The sequence below is a fragment of the Mastomys coucha genome, unplaced genomic scaffold, assembly GCF_008632895.1.
Source record: "Mastomys coucha isolate ucsf_1 unplaced genomic scaffold, UCSF_Mcou_1 pScaffold15, whole genome shotgun sequence".
Lineage (NCBI taxonomy): Eukaryota > Metazoa > Chordata > Mammalia > Rodentia > Muridae > Mastomys > Mastomys coucha.
In genome coordinates this window covers 32131311-32153404 of record NW_022196897.1, presented here as the reverse complement: position 1 = coordinate 32153404, position 22094 = coordinate 32131311, and the positions used below count along the sequence as shown (strand labels likewise).

Below are 22094 nucleotides of genomic sequence, written 5' to 3'. Positions count from 1 at the left end.
GTGTTACATACAATACAAAGGGAGTCTGGGTAAAGGTGTATTCCTAATAGTCTGATAAAATGAACTGAGTTTAATAGTAGAAGCAGCAGTGAAATTAGGAAGGAACTGACATTTCAGGGTGTTATTCCATGCACTCTTGAATGCCCTCTCCTTTTATATAATGTCATTTAACAAAATAGTTAATGGAATTGTATGGTATTTTTATTTTTTGAAGTGAATTTCTGACAATTACTGGAAAGAAGGATTTTTTTTTTTTATATCCACATTATTAGCCTCTTTGAAACTTGACAGGTATGTGCCTCAGAGGCTCTACACATCTGTCAAATATTAAATAAAATTCCATTGTGGGCTGTTACCCCATCATTTTCTTTGCATTTGACATATAGAGTCTCAATGACAGTCTTCCTATATGATGAAATGGCTATAATCTTTTTTATAAATATAAATGTTACACTAATTAAAAATAATGATTTTTAAGATAAATAAGCTCTTGAATAGAGAAATGAAAGCTGTCTTGTGGTATATTTTTTAAAGCATGTAGAATATCTTTGTTCCATTTCTACTTCAGGTCTCCATACTGCCTCTTATCACAGACAATCGGAGCTATCTACAAAAGTAGATACACTTCTTTGTCAGTGAGTGCTGGGAAGTCACCTCAGAAAAAAATGAGTTTGGTTTAAGTTGTCACTAAGGTGTCACAAAGGTGGCTCTTTATCTCCCTAAAACAAAATAAACCATGGCAAAACTGTAGCTCAGAGAGCAGGTAATTTGAAAGACATGGAAGAATTTTGACATTGTCCTCTATCCTGTGCATATACCAAATGTCATTTACTCTCCTTTTTCCCTCTTTTCAAATATTTCCTGATCTTAGTGGCTACTATTGCTTCAAGTTCATAATGATTTCCTCATCCCATATGTAGCTTCTCTCTCATTCTGTCTGCTTGAAGTCTAGAAAAATCATTTCTCTACTGGCATCATCTGCCTTGTTTGAGCTTAAACTCTTAGCAAAGTAAGTCAAGACTTTAATGTTGTGTCTTTGCCAAGCAAGCTTTCCAGATGGTGTCCTCATGGTTGAAGTCCCCAGCCCTACTTTATGCTGCTTCTGCTCCAGTTTTGCAATTTCTGTTCCCAAACCAAGTCTTCTGCCTGGTCTGCAGTCTGGAGTAGATTTCAAAAAACAAAACAAAACAAAACTACCACCATGACTTTCTCTATTTCCTCCAGGGAACTTCTATCCTTTAGAATCTGTAGGATAGATACTAACATCCTTGCTGAGTGCATGGTTCTGTTTGAACAAATCTCTTTTATTAAATACCAGATTTTTTTTACCAGAATTCATTATTAGCAAGAGTATTTATATTAAAAATCTAACATTTATTGTGTAATTTATATGCATCACATTGATTATACTTAACATCTTAAAGTTTACCTGCTACAGACTATATGAATGTTAACAGTAGTTTTCCTCATCTCACCTATGAGACTTCGCCATGGCATGTCTTCACAGCAATAGGAACCCTAACAGCATATGCTCCGAAGCCCCTACAGTCTATTACAGTATCAGCCATATTTAAAAGTCTAAAGTTCAAAGTCTCTTCTGAGACTCAGGGTAGTCTTTTGATTATAATCCCCTATAAAAGCAAAAGCAAAAAGCAGATCCCATACTTCCAGCATATAATGGCACAGGATATGCGGAAGACAGGGAGCAGAGTGAGGCAGTACTCTGCATCTACATAGCTGATGTCAAAGAGCTCTGCAGATCTCCAGTTCTTTTCAGCTTTGTTGACTGTAACATACTTCTCTCTTTTGGGTTCCTTCTACTTCCTGTTAGCAGTGCTCCTTGTTAGATATCCTACAGGTCTGGTATTTCCAACTTCTTGGGGTCTCTAAGGAAATTCAGGCTTTACTTTTATAGCTTCACACAGTACCTCTCTAGAGCCTCCATTCAGGGACATCTCTAACTCATGCCTGCCCTCAGCACCTTTCCTTCGTCTCAGGGAGAGATTCCATAACCTCTTTCTTATATCCTTGACTCCAAAGCCAAAACTACATGGCTGAAGCTGCCAAGTTCTGCTGCTAGCAGGGGTAGGAAGCAAGATCCAAATACATTTTCACCAGCTTTCTGGTTTTGATTGTATTCTGAACTATCTAAACTTGACTGGCTTGAGACTTGATATATTGACCAGGCTGGCCTTGAACTCTGAAATCCACCTGCCTCTGCTAGTGCTAAGATTAAAGGTGTGTGCCACCATACCCAGCCCTAAGCTTTTCTTTAATTCCTTTTCACAAATTGGAAACTTAGATCAATGGACTCTTACCCTGTGGTCACCACTCCCTTTATTCCACCTAGCATCACACTTTTGTGTAATCTTTTTTATCTCCTTGAAAATAGGGCTTAACTCAATTCCATTTTGCTGGTAATCTTGTTGTTTTACTCATTTTTCTCCTTTTCATTATAGATCTCCATAAGACATAGTCAATGTTAGGCTGTTTTGAAAAGTCCTCTGCCAAAGTTGTTAATCCTTAACTCTTGCCTCGGGCAGATATTTTGGACAAGGGCAGAAAGCAACCACATTCTTAGCCGAAATATCACAAGAATGGTCTCTAGGCCACATATTAATATTCTGCTCTGAAACCTCTTAAGCGAGGCCCCCCACAGCTCAAAATACCTTCAGCACCTCTGTCTTTCCTGCTTCTCCTAGAATGGCCAATTAAGTTTCCAATCACTTTTACTTTTCTAGTCAAAAGAGTTCCACAGTACTCCATATTCTCCCAAACAAAAGTGTAGTCCAGCCTATTACAGCAATATCCCATTCCTGGTACCAATTTCTGCCTTAGATAAGGTTCCTATTGCTGTGAACAGACACAGAAATTTTTATAAAGAAAAGCATTTAATTGGAACTGGCTTACAATTTAGAGGTTTAGTCCATTGTTATCATTATAGCTAAGAGTCCTGCATCAAGATCATCTGCTGACAGTAGGAAGGCGTGACTTGAGCATCTGAGACCTCAAAGCCCACCCCCAGTGACATTCTTCCTCCAACAAAGCTGCACCTACTCCAACAGGGCCACACTTCCTCATAGTGCTCAACCTGTGGGCCTTTGGGGGCCATTTTCATTTAAACCACTATATGCTTGACTATGTCAAATGGGGAGATTTTCTTTAAAAGGCTATGAAATCAGGAGAAGAACTGGGATTGGCTTAGGAGAGAAACCATAATTTGTGATTTTTCCCATCCACTTCCCCATTTCAAAATCAGCTGGCAGTCTCACAGGTCACAGTCTTGCATGTATTTAACATGCTTAGTACTTAGCATAGTTCAGAACTCAGAGTAGCCATGTGAAATATATTCAGGGATAAAATCTTAATCTGACAGAGTCATAAGTTCCTTTAGAAATTAGATGAGTTCTACTTTGGAAAAAAATGATAGTAAATGCCAGAGTAGGTCTTCATTTCTTATAATTACCAAGAGTACAAGGATTCTCAGAAGTCACTTAAGAGTTTCCTGGTGAATATGGTTGCTAATAGGGAGATATAAACACATGCTGTAATCTTAAACGTGACTTTTTTCTTCTGTTTTCCACTTAGCAGAACTAGTTCATCCAGTTTCCTGGCTGCAGAGAAATAGGTTAGGAAAGGCATTATGAACAAGTGTCACTGTGAAGGATTTTATCCATTTCTGTGCAACAGTCTACTATAGGCAGCCTTTCCACCCAATTGATACATATAATGCTAATGTACAACTGAACTCACATAGTTGTGAAGAACTTATGGTTGTATTACTTCTAAAAAAAGCATTTTTCAGCAAAAATTTAAGATTAGCTTAATGTGAAACTTTTGTACTCTACTTACATAATCATATACAGTTAAGGAAAAATAAAAAGAGATTATCAAATATGTGGAAAGATATTTTCTTTGCTTTTTCATGAGGTATTAGCAAGTATAGTCTTCCTGATTAAACATGAACCATGGCATAAGAGGAAGATAGTAGATGCCTACTATCTAAAAGCCACCAGTACTCAAGTATAGACTGTAATCCCATAGTATTTTGACTAAGTGAAAATGCTAGGGCTAATGTTCTGAAGGTGAGGATTTTCACGGTGGTTTGTATGGAAAGCTTCCCTTATCCCTTTGCCCTCAAGCTTTGCTGCCGTTCTTACAGTCAAATAGCAAGTATCCGCACTGAACACTCAATCTAGATTATGCTCCTCAAAGACATTTTTTCTACTCTTCTTTTAGTTTCTTTGAATACCTTCTGAGGCTGTCCCACTAAGAAATAATGGAAAGAAGAAAACAAAAGACATAGGAGAGCCACCTACTATTGTTGTTGGTTGTCCTTTCTATTTAAGTGTCTTAGAAATTTTGGGGCCACTACTGTCATATATACCCACCAGTGCAAGATGAAAAAACCAGTCAAGTATTTAGAACATAAATGAAAGTGCAAGAAAAGACATGTATTTATCAAACTACCTGGGATTTTTTTTTTCTGAATCTCCTTCTCAGTACCATCAGCCATGCTGTCCACACTGAGCAGATGTCTTGCCTTCTAGAGAAGGTGATCTCAACGTGAAGTGAGTTTACTGATGCCTGATGTGTGCTATAGCTCTATTACACAGCAGTTTGATTATTCCCATTTAATAGCTGGAAAAACTCAGATCTTCCATGAGTTTTTTGTTTTGTTTTGTTTTTGTTTTTGTTTTGTTTTGTTTTTGACTAAATGTCACTTACCTTTTTTGAGTTGACCCTGAAACCTGAGCTCAAAGCAATTTGTCCCTGAGGAGTCTTTGCCATAGTTGCTTTTACTGCAGCATTTTCATAGACACCTTGACTCACCTCTCAGCCCTGTTGGGTTTTTCTTTGTTGTTTTTATTTTTTTTCTGTTTGTTTTGACTTATGTGACACAACAGTGAGAGGTAAATTGACTTGGGATTGTTATCCACTCTGGAGTTATGAAATACAAATAAAGGAAGATAAAAGGTATTCAGTTTTGGGGTATTTTTTGTTTTGTTTTGTTTAATACAAATGCCATTAACACAAAATTCTTCAAGTCTAGAAGGGAGAAGTGATGGGGTATCTATGTCTCAGAGGGCTTCTGTGTTGTTTTCCAGTGTACAATAATTCATACTTGTTAGAAGATGTCCTAACTTACTCATTCTTTACTAATCTACAGAAGCCATATTAAGGTCTTGCCACTATGAGCTTGTGCTCTCTCTGGGTGGATGTCTTGAGTCACAGGGTATATGACCAATAAGAAGCAGCTTCATCTGACCCTTGGGACTTCACGTGACTATAACTTTAAAAGTTTTAGTACCAAAAAGAATCTTTGGTTAACATACAAAAGGAGAGCTTGATATCTTTTAAGACTTATGACAATAAAACATGAACTTCAAATAAGATCATATATATTACAGCTCCCAGGATTCACATTCTTTTGTAGTCAGGTTCATTTTACAAAATTGAAACATTATTAAGCAACTATTTTTGTCAAGCAGTTTGCTGAAGAGGTTCCCATACATTACTGTATTACTGCTGTATTTCAGCAGTCCTGTGACTAGCCTTTCTAGAAAGCATTGGTGCCATTCATCAGAGCAGAATAGTGTGGTTGCTATTATAGACAGTGATTTCTTTCTGCCAAGATAGGTTTAAACTATTACACTTATGACTGTTGTTGTCCTTCTTTCCGAGAGACGATAAATGCTATTTACAAGAAGTTCTATTAGGTGGACAGAATTCTATTTTCTAAACTGACTTGATGGACGGAGTTTAAAACAGTAGGCCCTCACAGTCAAACAGGCCTACAGCCCAGGAGCAAGTGCAGCCAGTGTTCCTGCATCTGAAGGGTGAATCTAAATTCAAATGTAAATTCCCACTAGTCAGAACTCAGAGCTAATATCAGTGTTGATCATAGGGAGAAAGATGTTTCTAATTAGCCAACTTTTAAAGCCCCCATCTTAATCACTTAGAGCATTCTTGTGCACATCTGTGCTGCAGGAGTAACTGGATTACCTCCATGGTGTGTGTCTGGGTGTGCGTGTGTGTTTAAAGCCATGCTATAACTCTATCCAAATGCACTGCTTTAAAGTTTAGAAGCAAATGTGTACTTAGTAATGTAGTTTAAAAACTGAAACCCCCCTCCTACCTTATGTGTTCCTCTCTTGTAAACCAGCCTTGTTTGTAGAGTGCAGCCGTTGAAAATGCTATGACACATACGTCCCCAAGCTTCTTCCCCCAGACTTCTATCTAATAAATGAGCACCAGAGTCAGGCCTCTCATGTGGTTTTGCTTCATTGACAATGACATCAGTATCTTTCCATTCCCTTTTTAAAGTAAAATTGTGCCCAGAATGAATAGTGGTGCCAGTAGAGGAAACTGAGTCCTAGGACTGACTTTTCATTAGGGTAAATGAGGTGATACAATAAACAACTGAAACCTAACATGACGCCATGGCACAAAACTGCAAAATAGAATCCTGATTGTTCTTTTGGATTTGTTCTAAGGCTTTTATGTCTTTTGCATGCCTTGCGTGTACACAGGCTGATCAGTACAAATACAATTCATCCTCAGATATTTATTTCTATCAATGAATGACCAGATGGCTCTTGCCTCTATTAGAACAGAGCGTTTTTGCTTATCCTGTGGCTCTGAGTGACATTACATATAAGTAGCCAAGCCAAATAGTCACCTCTAACTGAAGAATCATGCTACTGCCTCCCTATCCAGTGAAGTCAGCAGCCACTCACAGATGCTTTCCTTCTTAAATTTTAATTGAAATAATTTGTGTATTTTCCCAGGATAAGTAATACAGTCTCACTGCAGTAAATTATGACAGGACAGAATAAAGGAAGGAAGCCTTCTTTAACCTTCCCAGATCTGATAAAGGCACTTGTATTAACATCTTTTAAAGGTGAGGAAATGGCAAGTCTAAGCTATTCACTGAATCGCGTTAAGCCACTCAGCCACTCAGGCAGAGTGGAGCACTCACCTGTCCAGAGCCTGCTGCTGTGTTCAGACGGCCCTTACACTTTTTGCAGATTCTGTTCTAATTCTCTTTGTGACACTTCTGATATATTAAATCGAAGTGTTTTTTTGTTTGTTTGTTTGTTTTTTGTTTTTTATACACATGGCTGGCACCTTTCTACCTTGTTTGAAAAATATTCTCTGTCTAGATTATAATGTTAGATAGACAGAAACAGAATAGCAGAAAATAACAGTCAGAAAGCCATGGAAGCTATGCATGTCGCCACCAACAAGGGAAAGAAGCTCTGAGAGTGTAATTGAAGGCAGAGGTAGAAATAGAAAGAAGGTTGCTTCCTGGTTAGAGCTGGTAGCATCCTTCCATTTAGACATGAGTCACACACTCTCTATCATGCCCTCCATTTCTCTAGCATCAGCAGGAGAAAGGAGGGAACAACGGACTGCAGAGTCAATTACCTATGCTTTCTGAGGATCCCTCTTAGGTGTCAAATGCCTTCTGTTGGACAATAGCAAAGTACTACTTTTGTGAGCACAAAGTAAGTTCTTTTGTGTCTGCTCTGTAACTTACCAGACTGGGGGGTTGGGGGGGAAGAAGGAGAGAGACTGCTGAAGACTGTCTTTTTTAGACGAAACCCTATCTAAGTGATCTGTAATCATATACATGTTTCAGGTGTATGGATCTATTAACTTGCCCTGAAGACAGTATTCTTTAACACTGTTCTTTCAATTAATCAATCCTGATTCTCGTCAACCACGTCTATAGGAAAAAAGAAAAAAGGGAAAAGAAATCAAGTATATTTTGCCTTCCACATAATATAAATAGGGAACTTCATGGTGTTCTATTTGTCCTGGTTTTAGCAAGCATCTATTGATGCCCTCTCTTTATAATGCTGATCTCACAATAGCCACTCCAAGCTACTAAGAATTCCCCTGTACTCTGCTGCTGGAGTAGAAGCATCCAGACTAAGTTTGGGCAATGTGGCAGTCATCCTGCTGGGGAAATCAATGGTAGGCTGCTTGCCTGGCCAGTATTCATGGAGTAGATCTGCAATGTCCTCCTCTCCAGTCTTCACCCCTTTGTCACTTGAGTGATGGGGCCAATATTTTCGCCATCAGCAAGTCCTTAGGAGCTGTGCCTAGCACCTAGTCCTGCCTTTATAGGTATAATCTTTGTCATTATGACCCAAGCTACAATGCTAAGATGATGGGAAAAGCCCTCAACATGTTATTTTTGTAATGTAAATTTTCAGTTAAAATGCATGCTTTTTTATCTGTGTAGTACCTTTTTCTATTGTGGCCTTAGCCATCAACAAATGGATGTTCCTGGTGGAGCACACCTTTAGTCCCAGCACCTGGGAGGCAGAGGCAGGCGGATTTCTGAGTTCGAAGCCAGCCTGGTCTACAGAGTGAGTTCCAGGACAGCCAAGGCGGCACAGAGAAACCCTGTCTCAGAAAACAAACAAACAAACAAACAAAAAACAAACAAACAAACAAAAAAAAACAAATGGATGTTCATTTCTTCTAGAGGTATAACCTCTATTTCAGTACATCAGAAGAGTGTTCTGTGTTACAAAGCTTTTTCCATGTCACAGTGGGCAGTCCTTCGAAGTAGTATTTTGTTGACCTTAATGACAACAAATTCAATATATCTGATAATACTGCATAGCAGATCTTCATTCTCTTTCCTCTTGGCGTGGCAGTTACTCTTTAATGAATCTTTATTTTGTATATCATTTGCATTGCATATCAGGAATGAAGAACTGAGCTTGCTTAATCAATAGCTGTGCTATTTATACTTTTATATATGTCTATCAAAATAAATAAAGTGTCACTGAAGTTCCCACACTGCACATCAGTATAAAGGCGCGGTCAGGTCAGGATGGAGCCAAGTATAGAGTGGTGTATGCATAGCCTTTCTAACTCATTCACACAGCAGCTGTCCCTGAGCATCTACCATGGCCAGAACTCTGTGAGGCAACACACTTGATTTTCCTCATGTATTTACTACTGAGAAGTTTAAAAAAACAAAACAACAACAACAACAAAATGAGAGATTTGTTTTAACTTGAGTTCTATAAAATTAAAATGTTATTTATGGCTAACAAAGATATTGTCACAAGTTTTTTGGTATCTTTATTGGCTTGTTGCCTATAGCTCTCTGTTGGAATACATCTCCACATGGATTGGTTTTAAATGGCTTTCAACAGTTTACTGCAGGGCCATCTGGCCATTTGCTATACTCCCAAACTAACTTTCAGTTCTAAAGTAATATGGCTTTTGACACTTTTAGGACTCAGTTATGTCCTGCTATATATGATTAAAGTATCAGCTGTATGTAAATGAGATTATTGGCAATTCAGGTGATTCTGTACTTCAACATAGTTCATAAAACACAAGCTTTCAATATAGCTAAGTTATGAAATGATTACTTAAGTTTGTATGAGAATTCCTTGAGTTACTATATTCCATTAAGTAGTGACTTTTTCTAATGTTATGTACTAAAGATAAACCATTTCAATTTATATTTAAATACTGAAGTATTTCAAGATGCATTTATACATTTCTGTGCCTGTGATACAAAATAGTAATTAAGGGAAACAGAGACTGGATCTAAGTTTCTCATGAGAGTATTTGCCGAATTTGTAAACCCACTATTCAAAGTCATGATATTTCAAAGTAAGGAATAAATTTTCTTCTACAAATAATGTTGAACTTCAGCATAATTTTCACATCCTTGAAGATGTGCATTGCATGAACTGTACGCATTCAACACTTTATTTATGTAAAAAGGTTGGAAGAGCAGGATGATTCTGTGGGCAGACTCACCCTTTCACACCCAAACGGTAGAAGGAGAGGATCGATTACACAGTGTTGTCTTCTGACTTTCATGTCCATACCCCAACAGCCAACTCTCCCTTTTACCACTACACACAATAGTAATAATAATAATAATAATATAAATCAATAGTATAAGCTTGAAAAGGGGTAAGTCAGGCTCATAATGTTGAAATGTCTGGGTTTCCTTCCTTTTTTTTCTTTTGTTGAAAATAGTTATTCCCTTATTACAATATATCCTGATTATGGTCTCCCTTCCCTCCACTCCTCCCTGTTCCTCCCTGTCTCCTCTCATCCATATTCACCCCTTTTCTGTCTCCCATTAGAAGACAACAGGGATCTTTGGGATAATAAGAAAATATAATATAGTAAGACAAGCACATCAGAATAGGACAAAACAAATACAAAGCAAACCAGCCCATGAAAAGGTACAAGAAACCGATACTGATGCAGAAACTCCCTCATTCACACACTAAACTAGAAGCCATAAAATGGTATCTACACTAAGGACCTGAATGGGGGGCAGGAAGTTAAAAACAAAAGGGTAATTTAAAAAAAAAGAAAGAAAGAAAGAAAGAAAAAGCCCTTATATGACATAATGGGACAAAAAAACTTCCAAAGATGACATTTAATTTGTTTTGTCCTCTACAACAGGCCAAGCAGCTTACCCTTAAGAGTAGTGTGTTTCCCCAGTGAGACTCCCTTTTTCATTTACAAGTACTTATCAAGTGGAGTTAGTGCTGGATTGGGGATGGAGATTTGTATCCACTTCCCCTTTCAACTTCAGGGTTCCTTCTAGTGCAGACATGTGCAGATCCTGTGTATGCTGCCACAGTCTCTGCAAGTTCCTATGTCCTGTTGTATTTAAAAGGCCTTGCTGTCTGTCCTCCGTCTTCTCAGACTCTTAGACCTTTTCCATCTTCTCTTCTGAGGGGTTCCCTGAGCTCTAAGTAGGGGGGGACTTAATGAGCCCATCTTATTTTATACTGAGTGTTCCATTGCCTCTGTGTAGGCGTGCATGCATGCACCATGTCTTGCTGTGGTTATTTGTATTGTTCACATGTACTGCAAGAGGAAGCATCTCTGATGATGGCTGAGTAAGACACTCACCTATGAGTATACCAGAATGACATTAGGAGTTATTCTATTTTATTATTGTTCCTTTAATAGAACAGTGGTATCTGGTTTTACCCTCAGTCCCTGAACTCTCTAGACTGTGGTTCTTGGTCACCCAAGCAGTGTCAGGTATGGGTTCCATCTTGTGGAGTGGGCCTTACATCAGATCAGATATTGGCTTGTTACCCCACAAACTTGGTGCCATCTTGTAGGTAATACACTGTTGTAATTTTGTTATTCTAAGAGCAAATACTTGCATTTGGGGGAACCCTCTGTGAAACATGCTGGATGCACAATAACATGAACATCTTAGAACTGAAAATGCTGCTCTGTGTTTGTTCAGAAGATCAACCTCGGAGTCCGTCTTCTTCGCATGGTCTCCTTTTGTATGTCTTTAGTTTCTCCCAGGCAATTTGACCAATGCTCAATGTTAATTCATCATGTTCTTCATGGAAGAAGAGATTGAAAGTAGAAAAGAGATATTAGATTCAGAAAGATAATAATCCAACACATGTCAAATAGGAGATCAAGAAGGAAAAGTTAGAAATTTTAGTACTCAAATAAATCATTCCATGAAATGTCCAAAATTAAAATGAATAATTCTCAAAATAACACATGTATTTAGATTACAGGGTCAGAAAGAACAAAAGACATTTCAAAATGGATTCTAATATTCTCATTTCCAGCCCGCACATCTTAGCCTCCTGAGCTCCTCAGCATCTACCACTGATAACATTTTTCATTCTTTACGTTTTTAATTTTTTGTTTTTAAAATATGCATTATATCACAATGTCTTACCATTGGAGTGTTTCTTCAGCTCTTTATGTATTTCTTCTGGGTGGTTTGGTTTTGTGTGTTTTGTTCTATTAGCCCAGCCTGGCCCCTAGCTCAGCTTGTCTAATGTTAGGAATACAGATATGTACCGCACCTCACTAGAAAGGAACAGGAAGACCCCCCAAGTACTTTGAAATTACTGAGTGATTATACTTGGATTGAATTTTCTTTTCCTTTATTTAGTTGGGTTCTCCATCTCATCAGTACAGAATTCTTTGTCATAGATGTTCTTCATTGCCCTCACAATGTTTTTCTCATTCAGTTTCTTCAACTCTAACTTTTCCTCAGTTAATATTTTTATTGTTTCAATTTCTCATGTGCACATAGTTTGTGTCTGTATGTTTGCCTGTGTGTGTATTTGTTCGTGAGTAGTTTCCATTTCTTTACCTGTTTTTGGCTACGTCATATCCATAGCCATGTAGAGACCAAAAGTCCTCAATTGTTCTTCCTTCTTACTTCTTGCAGCAGGGCCTTGTGGTCAAAGTCAGAGCTCAAGGCTATGGCTAGTCTTGCTGCACGGCTTTTTCTGGGTACCCTTCCTCCACCTTAGTAGGCTAGAATTACAGATGGGCTGACAAGTCTAATCAGTACTTCCATGGCTTTCTTGGGATCCAAACTTCTCTCCTGCCATTTGCTTAGCCAGCACTTTAGCCACTGAACTGCCTCACTATCCTCTATAATTTTTTTTTTTAAGTATTAGCTTTGTTTTGTTTTTAGATATCCTTTCCTATTAAGTGTTGGTTTTCCTCCCATGTCTGCAAAATGTTAATATTATGAAACTTACTATAGAATTTTTTGTTTCCTTCTGTTTTCTACATTGCAACAGGTTTTTATTCTTAAGTTATATTAATCTTTTCTTCTTTGTCCAGCTTATTATTCCTATTAGAAGGTCTCCTCTGGGGTGCAGAGATTGTTTCCTGGTTAAAGAAGGATTTCCTCATGTCTCTTAGTTCCATTTTATTTTATAAGAAGACCTCAGAAGGCAATTAGTTCTTAGGAGCCAGAATTTGTTCGCTGGTGAGCATTCTCTTCAGTGAGGCTGAGATCAACTTGTTTTGTGATTCACCACTCCCAGACCTCTAGGTCACTCCAGTTTCCAGAGAAAAACTTGGACAGTCTCTTGGAAGCACAATTCAAACTGTCTGGGAATAAAATGGGGAAGGGTTACTAGAAAGCCACTGGTGAATGGGTTTGTTTTCCTTTTCCTTAGCTCACCCTTGCCACAGTCTCTGGGTCCGTCCTTCTAGTTAGAGATCCTCTTTCTGCACTTGATATAGAAGCTAACAGAGAAATTGGTAGTTTATGGAGGAGAGCCTAGGAAGGGTAGTCAGAAGCTTCGGCATTACCTTTCACAGAATTATGTCAAGCATGCTTCTGTCCTGCTTTACCAGTCCACCTCCATGGGCCCTAGAGTACACAGTGCTTGATCCTTTCAGAGTTTCCGCCTCTTGGATAACACCGTATCCATGTCTATTCATTATGCTGAGTGGTATGTTCTGTCTCTTCTCAGCTCAGAAAAAACATACCTCTATTTGCATTCCATCTTCAGACTTCCACGGACATAATTTTCTATTGGCATTTACCCCCTTTCCCACTTTGTAATAAGAGTCTCTTCCTTCACCCATTTTTTTGGAGGGATTCAGACAACAGAGGGAGGTTATATGTTATTGTTGGCTCTGCCACATTTATTCTAAACTGTTCTTCACATCACTGCTAGAGTGTTTATACAGACCCTGCTGACCCAAAACTCCCCAAAGGGCTTTTAGCACCTTCCCTTGGATTATTAAGGACAAAGCCTCCCCTTCTGATTTGTCTGGCCCCACCTTCCACCATGCCTGCCTGTCCCCCATCCAGTTAGTTCTCTCACTGGTTTTACTTTTTCTTTCTGGATCACATCTGTCATATAGTAGGCCATTCGCATATGTGATTTGCGAATCACATTTTCCTCCTTAGAGTTCTGTTAGTTAACTTTGCTTACTACAATCAAATACCTGAGGTAGCCAGCATATGCAAAGGAAAAGTTTACATTGTTTTAAGTTTTCAAAGTTCAAAGTGCAAGATCAGACATCTCCATTGGATTGGCGTTTGCTCAGCATGGCAGATGGTGTCACATCTGGTAGGAATATGTGAAAACACAGTCTTATCTTGAACCAGATCAGAGAGAGGGACAGCCTTCTATATTGGTAATTCTTTGTCACAGTTACTAAAGGACCTCATAAGAACTACTTTCCTTGGCAGGTCCCAGATTACCTGAAGATCTTTCCCCTAATACCATCCCCTAAAACCAGATCCAACCTCCACCTCTCAGTAGCATCACCCTTAGCAACAGGCCACCCTCACTTTTATACCTGGCAAACTTATGACCTTCATGAGAGTGGAGCTGTGCATCCTCTTGTGGTGCAGTCCTGGAGCCAGGCTCTCTGCAGATGTGGTTTCTGCTGTAACTCCACCCAGCTCCTTCTTCACTGGAGCCGCTCCCAAGCTGATTTCCACGTGGGCAGCTAGCCATTTGGCCTGCCATCTAGCACTCATAATTTTGGTTGAATAGTGGGTGATTTTTTTCTCTAAATCTTTTTTTTATTCTGTGTTTCTTCTGGTTTTTCAGACCATTCTTAATCTTGATTGTATTGTAGAAATGTCCTGCATATTGGATGTTTCTAATCAACTATTATCTTTTTGCATATTTACTCTGCATACTTTTATTTCAAATGTAAAATTAAAAACTATCTTATAATACTAGTTCTGAATAAGACTGGTTTCTGTAGTTTATATATAAACTGCAATAAAATCAGACTGTGAGTAAACCATACCTAGCATTATAACATTCAATAAAAGAGGAAGAGATGAAATTTTGGTGTTATATGTTCATGCCTGAGATGGAAACTGGTGCTTTACATTTTCAGATTTTGTTTTTCTAGTTGTATGGAGTTTAAAGGAAAAAGAGATAATGAAAGAAAAGTGGAGGGAAAGTGGAAAGCAGAAGAGAATACTATATGAAAGAAACATGGAGGAGTATGGGTGTTTGATTTTATTTGTAGTTTATGTGCACCTAAGTCATGAACACAAATCTCTGTAACTCATTTACAAATGAAGGTAGCGTATTTAACTGCTTGTCTTAAATGGCTGACTAAAGTATAACATGAAAGAAAAATTAAAGAAAACATGAATATATCTCTGTGCAGGAGTGCTCAGAATGTTCAGAGCCCCTCTAGTAACAATGAAATACTATCATGATCTCACCATTGGAATCAGTTTTTATAGTGACAGCTGACTGAGTTCTTGGCAGGTGCTAACCAGTATGAAAGCACAATTCTACAACATTGTGTTATCATTTCCCTACTACAAACAAGTTAATTGGTACCTAATGAAAAGACTTTGCAAGACAGCTGAAGTATAGCAGAGCCCTGAATTTGAAACCAGATAACATGCCTAGAGCCCTGTGTTACTCTTCACACTGCTTTGCTGGCTATCAGTAAGGAAAACCTTGATGAGAAGTTTGAACTTTACTTCTTTGAAATGTCTACAACTAGCCTCATTCTCATAAGATAGATCAGAAGAACAAATGTATTTCTAAGATACTTTAACTGCCCATATTCTCTCAGCTTTGACTTTCAGCTTTCTTTGATAGTATTCTCTTGTTGTCACTGTCAGCCTGGATACAGCACGTCCCACTCCGTTATTTTCCTGGTTTCCTTTTCAGGAAGTTTCACCTAGCATGGCGTTGTACCTGTTTTTTTCCCCACCACACTATCTAATAAAAACCATGGCATACCACTAATAAATATGCCAAGTGGACAAGAGAAGCCCAAATAACTATAGTCAACAGAGGAGAGCTGGGAGGAAGAGAGGTGGTCTTCCGCAAGGAAGAGCACTATTGATTATCCAGAGGCAAACAGAAATGCCTGAAAACACAGATAAAGTAATATTTTATGAACTAAACATGCTATATTTATAAATATGTATGTCTTAGTCATTATTCAGGTGCTCTGAGAAGACACCTTGACTGCTGCAACTCCTAGAAAAGAAAGCATTTAACTGGGGACTGCTTTCAGTTTTGGAGGATTACAGTTTGTTACCATCATGGCAGGCAACATGGTGGCACACAGGCAAACATGGTACTAGGAGTAAAGAACTAATCCTAATCTAAGGGCAGAAGGCACAGAGAGAGAAAGAGACTGTACCTGGCATGGACTTCAGAAACCTCAAAGACACCCCAAGGACACCCTTCCTCCAACAAGGCCACACCTAATCCTTTTCAAGTAGTGTCACTCCCTGTATTTAAATATATCAGCCAATGGGAGCCATTCTTACTCAAACCACAACAGTATGCATATATGTAGGCAATAACAATTAGTCAAAAAGAATTTGGAGGAAAGTGGGGAAGGGGCTTATGGGAGGCTTTGGAGGAAGGACAAGGAAGAGAGAAATACTGAAATTATAGTCTTAAAAAAAATCTTTTCAGCTGGGACGGTGGTGGTGCACGCCTTTAATCCCAACACTTGGGAGGCAGAGGCAGGCAGATTTCTGAGTTCTTGGCCAGCCTGGTTGGTCTACAGAGTGAGTTCTGGGACAGCCAGGGCTATACAGAGAAACCCTGTCTTGGAAAAAAAAAATCTTGTCATACTCCAAAGTCCAATTGGAAACCCTGCCTAAGTTTGTTTAGAAAGAGGGAAGTGCTTCTCTCTTTAACTCTAGTACATTTTTTCCCACCATTTTTTAAACTTCTAAATAATGTCTCCTCCCAAGAGGGAGAAAAAGAATTCTGGACTAAAGTACATGAGTGAAGGCCACTTCCAGACCTCCTCCCAAGTGTCCATGTTTTATTAATTTTTAATGAGGCATGGGATTCCAGGAGTAGGGAGAATAATTACTTGCTGAAAAGTAAACACTTACAAAGCAAGCCAATCATATGCATGTAAAATAGCCCATTCCTCTAGTTTGGAAGAAACTGCTTTTAAATACTCATTGGAGAATGGTTTTGTGCTTTGTGCTGCTACATTAGTGACTTCTGCATTGCTGTGGCCAAACACACCACAGAGGCAACTTAAAAAAAAAAAAAAAAAAAAAGGATTATTTTGGAACATGGAGATTTTAGACCACTGTGGCAGAGTTTAATGGAGCAAGAGCCCATAGCGAATGCTTCAATCCAAGGTGGGAAGGTGATAGCAGCTATTCCATTGCATGGACTGGAAAACAGAAAAGACTGTGTCTCAATGAATGGTGGCTCTAACCGCACAGGCTTATCTAGGTATTTCCATCTGCTGGCCTTCTAAAAGTTCCACAGTCTGAAATACTGCTCTTCACTGGGGAACAAGCATTCAGAACATGAGCACACTAGAAGGGACATTTCATATTCAGACCATAGTACTACTTAACCATCATTAAGCAGGATGATGATAAGTAGAAGTTCTGAGTTATAAAATGAATCAATGAGTAAATTATGCAGTTTGCGAAGCATTGATTGATGGTTTCAGAAAACACAGTTTAGTTTTAAAATGTTGTAGTGGGCTACAGATGTAACTCAGTGGTTGAAAATTTATCTAGTACAAAGTCCTGGATTTAATCCCTACCACTGTCTTGTGGTAGGGATTTTTTTAAAAAGGAACAACAAAGATGATGATATTGATAATCCCTTGCACATAGAACCTAACTATCTGTTGAATAAATCTCTTTGATTATTAAATGCAGTGACTTATTTACCAAATGATTGAAGAATGCAGTTATACCTAAGATGACCTTAGGAATATCCCAGCATTAGATAATGTGTCAAAAACTAAAGTGACCAGAAGGCTGCACAGAGGCCCACAGTACCAGTAGGAGACTAGGGAAAAAGAAGTATAACTTAAAGTCTACCTCCACTGGAGAGAGAAAATTCTATCCTAGAAAGTTTACCCAGGGATTTTCCTAACTATTGAATTACTAGAAGAAATCTTGTATAAGGCAGAATTTAGTTACCTTAGAGAGCTTCTTTGTCAGGGCAGAAGAAATAAGGAGTCATTCATGTTGGCAAAGATACAAGGTAAATTTCATATTGTCAGACATTTATAAGGACTTTGAATTTCTGTGTGAGAAGACTATATCCTAAAGGAGTTTTATAAAATTGGGGAAGTGAATTGCTCATCCAAGTAGGCAGTTAAATTAGCAAAGTATACAATCTAAAACACTTTGAAACTATGAGAGAATGGGAATTTGAGACATAACCATTTAAGATAAATAATACTAGTCATATGCGCTGCTCTAAGAGAGTCCATATAAACAAATGGTGAAAGAAAAGTTACCCCCAAAGTGGAGATTTGTAGAAATTACTCTTACAAATCATGGTGGAAAATAAAAACAAGTAGGAATAGACTCGTTGGAACAAAACCATTATTTCTTTAGGATAGCCTTACCTCAGAGCCATTTGAAGGGGAGGAATCAGGAAACCAGCCTTCACACTGGGAGAGGAGGCCATAGTCTCTTTCTCCTGTCTTTACTAAGTTTGTCTCATCTCTGGCACCAGACACAGCTAATAAGGCCTGGCTGGTAATCACAAATTCTATTTCAGTTTCAACATGCATTTCTTGGGCCTATGAATAGTTGGATGATATCTTCTTGTTAATTTTAACTGAAACTAATTTTTGTAGATGATTATGTCTTATTACAAATCTGTCCTGTCCAAGGAAGATATTCTTGCCTCCTGTCCTCTCAAGGTTGCTGTCAGTATTTCATGTTACCTTTGAATGTTTACACCACAGAAGACAAATGTTGACTCTGATACCAAATATTAACTATTAAAACAAACAAAGAAAGAAAAAAACCAGTCTCAGCCATCACAGTGTTATTTGGTGTCTCTTTCTCCAAAGCACTTGTCCTGGGTGTCTGAGATTATGACTGGCTCATCTGTGACTTGAGTCTGTTCAAACAACTTTCATGGGCATGTGCCACCTATTTTACTAATATTTGCCCTTAGTCATCACCATTGAAATAGAGTGTGCCTCCATCCACCAGCCAACCAATCAACCAAGAATAGGACTCTCTCCTTAATGCTGTGGCTTATAAACATACAGTTATAATTAGCATGCATTCTTTTTTTGTTTGTGATTCTTCTATTTAGTAAAGATAGCATTGCAGGAGGTAAAGAGAGAATGTGTATACAATCAAATTCTGTGTCAAGAGGTTTGCTTTTATACTTTATAGATACATTAGAAAGTATATAAATCTTCTTACCATATAATTGATGTATTGGAGACATGTGGGTGAGCATGATCTTTTAATTATCTTTGCTATTTGCTTATGTGAGTAAATTCTAAAAATGTTAATTTGTAATTAATTTCTAACACATTGTTGGGCAACAGTGAATAGGTTTTTTGGTTTGGTTTGGTTTAGTTTTTTGTAAATTACCCAAACGCTTGGATTACTGTATTGTCTGTTTGTACCTTCCTGGTTAGTTTTAGAAGTTACTTACCACAATTTTATTAAGAATCATTGCATGAGTCCATCATAAAAATTTATCTATAGGTTTTTTTCTTGTTTTGATTTTCAGTTTTGATCTTTTTGTTTTCAAGTTTTGATTTTAGAGTAATTCTGTCAGCAAAGTATGGTTTTTGGTAATGTTTTTAACATTCCACTTAATGTATAATTTATGGTACATTTATGTTCAATCTACTTTAATGCTGTGGTAGAATTCAGTAGTGAACACATCTTTTTGTAGTTTTCTTTGTTAGGGGACCTTGAAGACAAAGTATCTAGCATGAGAACCTCAGGGAGATTCAAAGAAATTATTTTGAAACCACAGCATCTATTCCATACTTTTACTTCATGCTATGTCCAAGTGAATACTTAAAAATATTACTTATTAATAAACCTAGAAATATGCAGGTTACAACTTTGAAAAGTGTTAAATATTAGTCCATTGTATACATAATTCATAAGATGTTATAATACCTTATACTTCAAATATATAGTTTTCATTAAAACAGTAACTAGCATCTAATCATAAAACTTCACTATTTAAATTGCTTTTTATACAAAGAGTCATTAATAGTCTCCCAATCAAAAAAAGCCCAGGACCAGATATGTTTAGTGCAGAGTTTTATCAGACCTTCAAAGAAAACCTCATACCATGCAAATTCGATCATCAATAGGAGGAGAGGAGCTCGGCCCTGTGAAAGTTCTGTGCCCCAGTGTAGGGGAATGCCAGGGCCAGAAAGTGGGAGAGGGCAGGGTGGCAGGCATGGGGAAGTGGGAGGCAACAGGGGTTTGTTTTGGTTGTTTTTGTTTGTTTCTTTGTTTTTTGGAGGGGAAACTGGGAATGGAAAAATTTACATGTAAATAAAAAAAAAGATTGGGATCATTTGTCTAGACAACAAAAATTATAGCAGACTGTAGTGGCAAAAACATTGTAATATTGTGCATGTTGCCCTAGAGAGATCCCCCTCTCAAACGTCTGTGCCGCTGTAGCTAAATCCAACTGTTCTTGCCTAAGGATCATGACAGGCATTGGCTTGCATGTAGAGATTCCTTCTGTTACTTGGAATTTTAGACAGATCATTCCTAAAATGGTTTCAAGTCTGATTTGTGGGGATTAATGTCTGACTACTCATACCCACAGGAGAGAGAAAAACTTCTGAAATGTCCTGTCACTCTTGGAGATTAAAGAGATTTGCAAATGAATTTGATAATAAATATTGCTGGACATGGAAAAAAAAAAGAAAACCTCATACCAATACTCCTCAAACTATTCCACAAAATAGAAACAGAAGGTATTCTACTCAATTCATTCTGTGAAACTACAGTTACTTTGATACCTAAACCACACAAAGACCTAACAAAGAAGACTTCAGACCAATTTCCTTTATGAATATCAATGCAAAAATAATAAAATTCTTACAAACCAAATTCAAGAACACATCAAAATGGTCATCCACCATTATCAAGTAGGCTTCATCCCAGGCATGCAGGGATGGTTCAATATACGGAAATCCATCAATGTAATCCACTACATAAACAAACTCAAAGAAAAAAATCATATGATCATCTCATTGGATGCTGAGAAAGCATTTGAAAAAAATCCAACACCCCTTCATGATAAAAGTCTTGGAAAGATCAGGAATTCAAGGCTCATACTTAATTAAACATAGCAAAAGCAATATACAGCAAACCAGTAGCCAAGATCAAACTAAATGGAGAGAAACTTGAAGCAATCCCACTAAAATCGGGGACTAGGCAAGGATGCCCACTCTCTCCCTACCTATTTAATATTGTACTTGAAGTCCTAGCTAGAACAATTAGACAACAAAAGGAGATCAAAGGGATGCAAATTGGAAAGAAAGAAGTCAAATTATCACTATTTTCAGATGATATGATAGTATACTTAAGTGACCCCAAAAATTCCACCTAAGTTGGTTTCAATTCAAGAATCCACAGAAATCACTTACATGAACATGCTTGATTTTCTTTCTGTCATTTGTATTTTCTGAACCATGTTTTCTTCTGTCACTTTTGCATGAGTCTTATACTTTCTTTCATATACCCTACTAATATTGTTTCCTAACAAACTCATGTAGAGTTTCTCCTTTGAAGTCATCATTTTCCAAGGGAATGCCTCTTCCTATCCCTCCAGCCATCACTGATGTAGAACAACTCATTACCCATCTGCCTGCCTCACCCATGGTTCATCAGGCCTCAAGTCGCATTTCCTAGAGTTCTCTGGGTTAACCATCAGTTCTAAAGATGCCGCATTAGGGAGGTTTCTTGTTTCATAGAATGCTGAGTTTGGGAGAAAGTTTTTATATATTATGATATATGAATTACTCAAAGGGGTTGGATAAGCAGACATTTGTATAACATTTGGTAGTATGCAACTGTAAAAGCCCTTTACTGAGTGAATGTGTGTAACCTAGCAATTCCTAAACTTGTTTTCTTAAGAAACATTTTTAAGTGTTCCACAGAATTGATATTGCATAAAACAAATTCTGTGAAGGCTCCACACTTAAGTGCAAAGTTGTGAGCTGTACTGGCCCTTCTATCCTATCCCTGAGATGGATCTAGACACCTTTTCTTTGGACCCCACAGGCCCCTCACTGTGAAGTTCCACTTTTCCATTTCTCTAATCTGGCTTAGATGGATGGACCTTGATCATTTGCACTGCCCTATCCTCCTCACTTATTTTATAATGTGCATCATTTATGAAATTACCTTTTGTCTTCCCAATCTCTTTGATGAAGCAAGACTATAGATTATTAATTCATAGAAAAAGTCTACTTGTTTGTCTATAAAACTATAAGTGGAAATTACTGTGATAAATATTTTTATTACAGTCTCCTGCGTAGTACCTCTCCCGTGAATACATTTC

The 22094-nt window shown here is 37.9% G+C and overlaps 1 protein-coding gene across 3 annotated transcripts in view; it reads left to right on the top strand.

The window, feature by feature from the left end:
- Gtdc1 (glycosyltransferase like domain containing 1) overlaps nucleotides 1-22094 on the top strand; it is a 95329-nt gene that overhangs the window by 4982 nt on the left and 68253 nt on the right. Inside the window, exon 1 of one of the 3 annotated variants that reach the window (XM_031370156.1) lies at nucleotides 6881-6904. The exons of the other annotated variants lie outside the window; for them this stretch is intronic. The gene's annotated coding sequence lies outside the window, so the exon portion shown is untranslated. Of the gene's footprint in view, nucleotides 1-6880; nucleotides 6905-22094 lie in introns of those variants that run through there. 3 annotated transcript variants of the gene reach the window in all.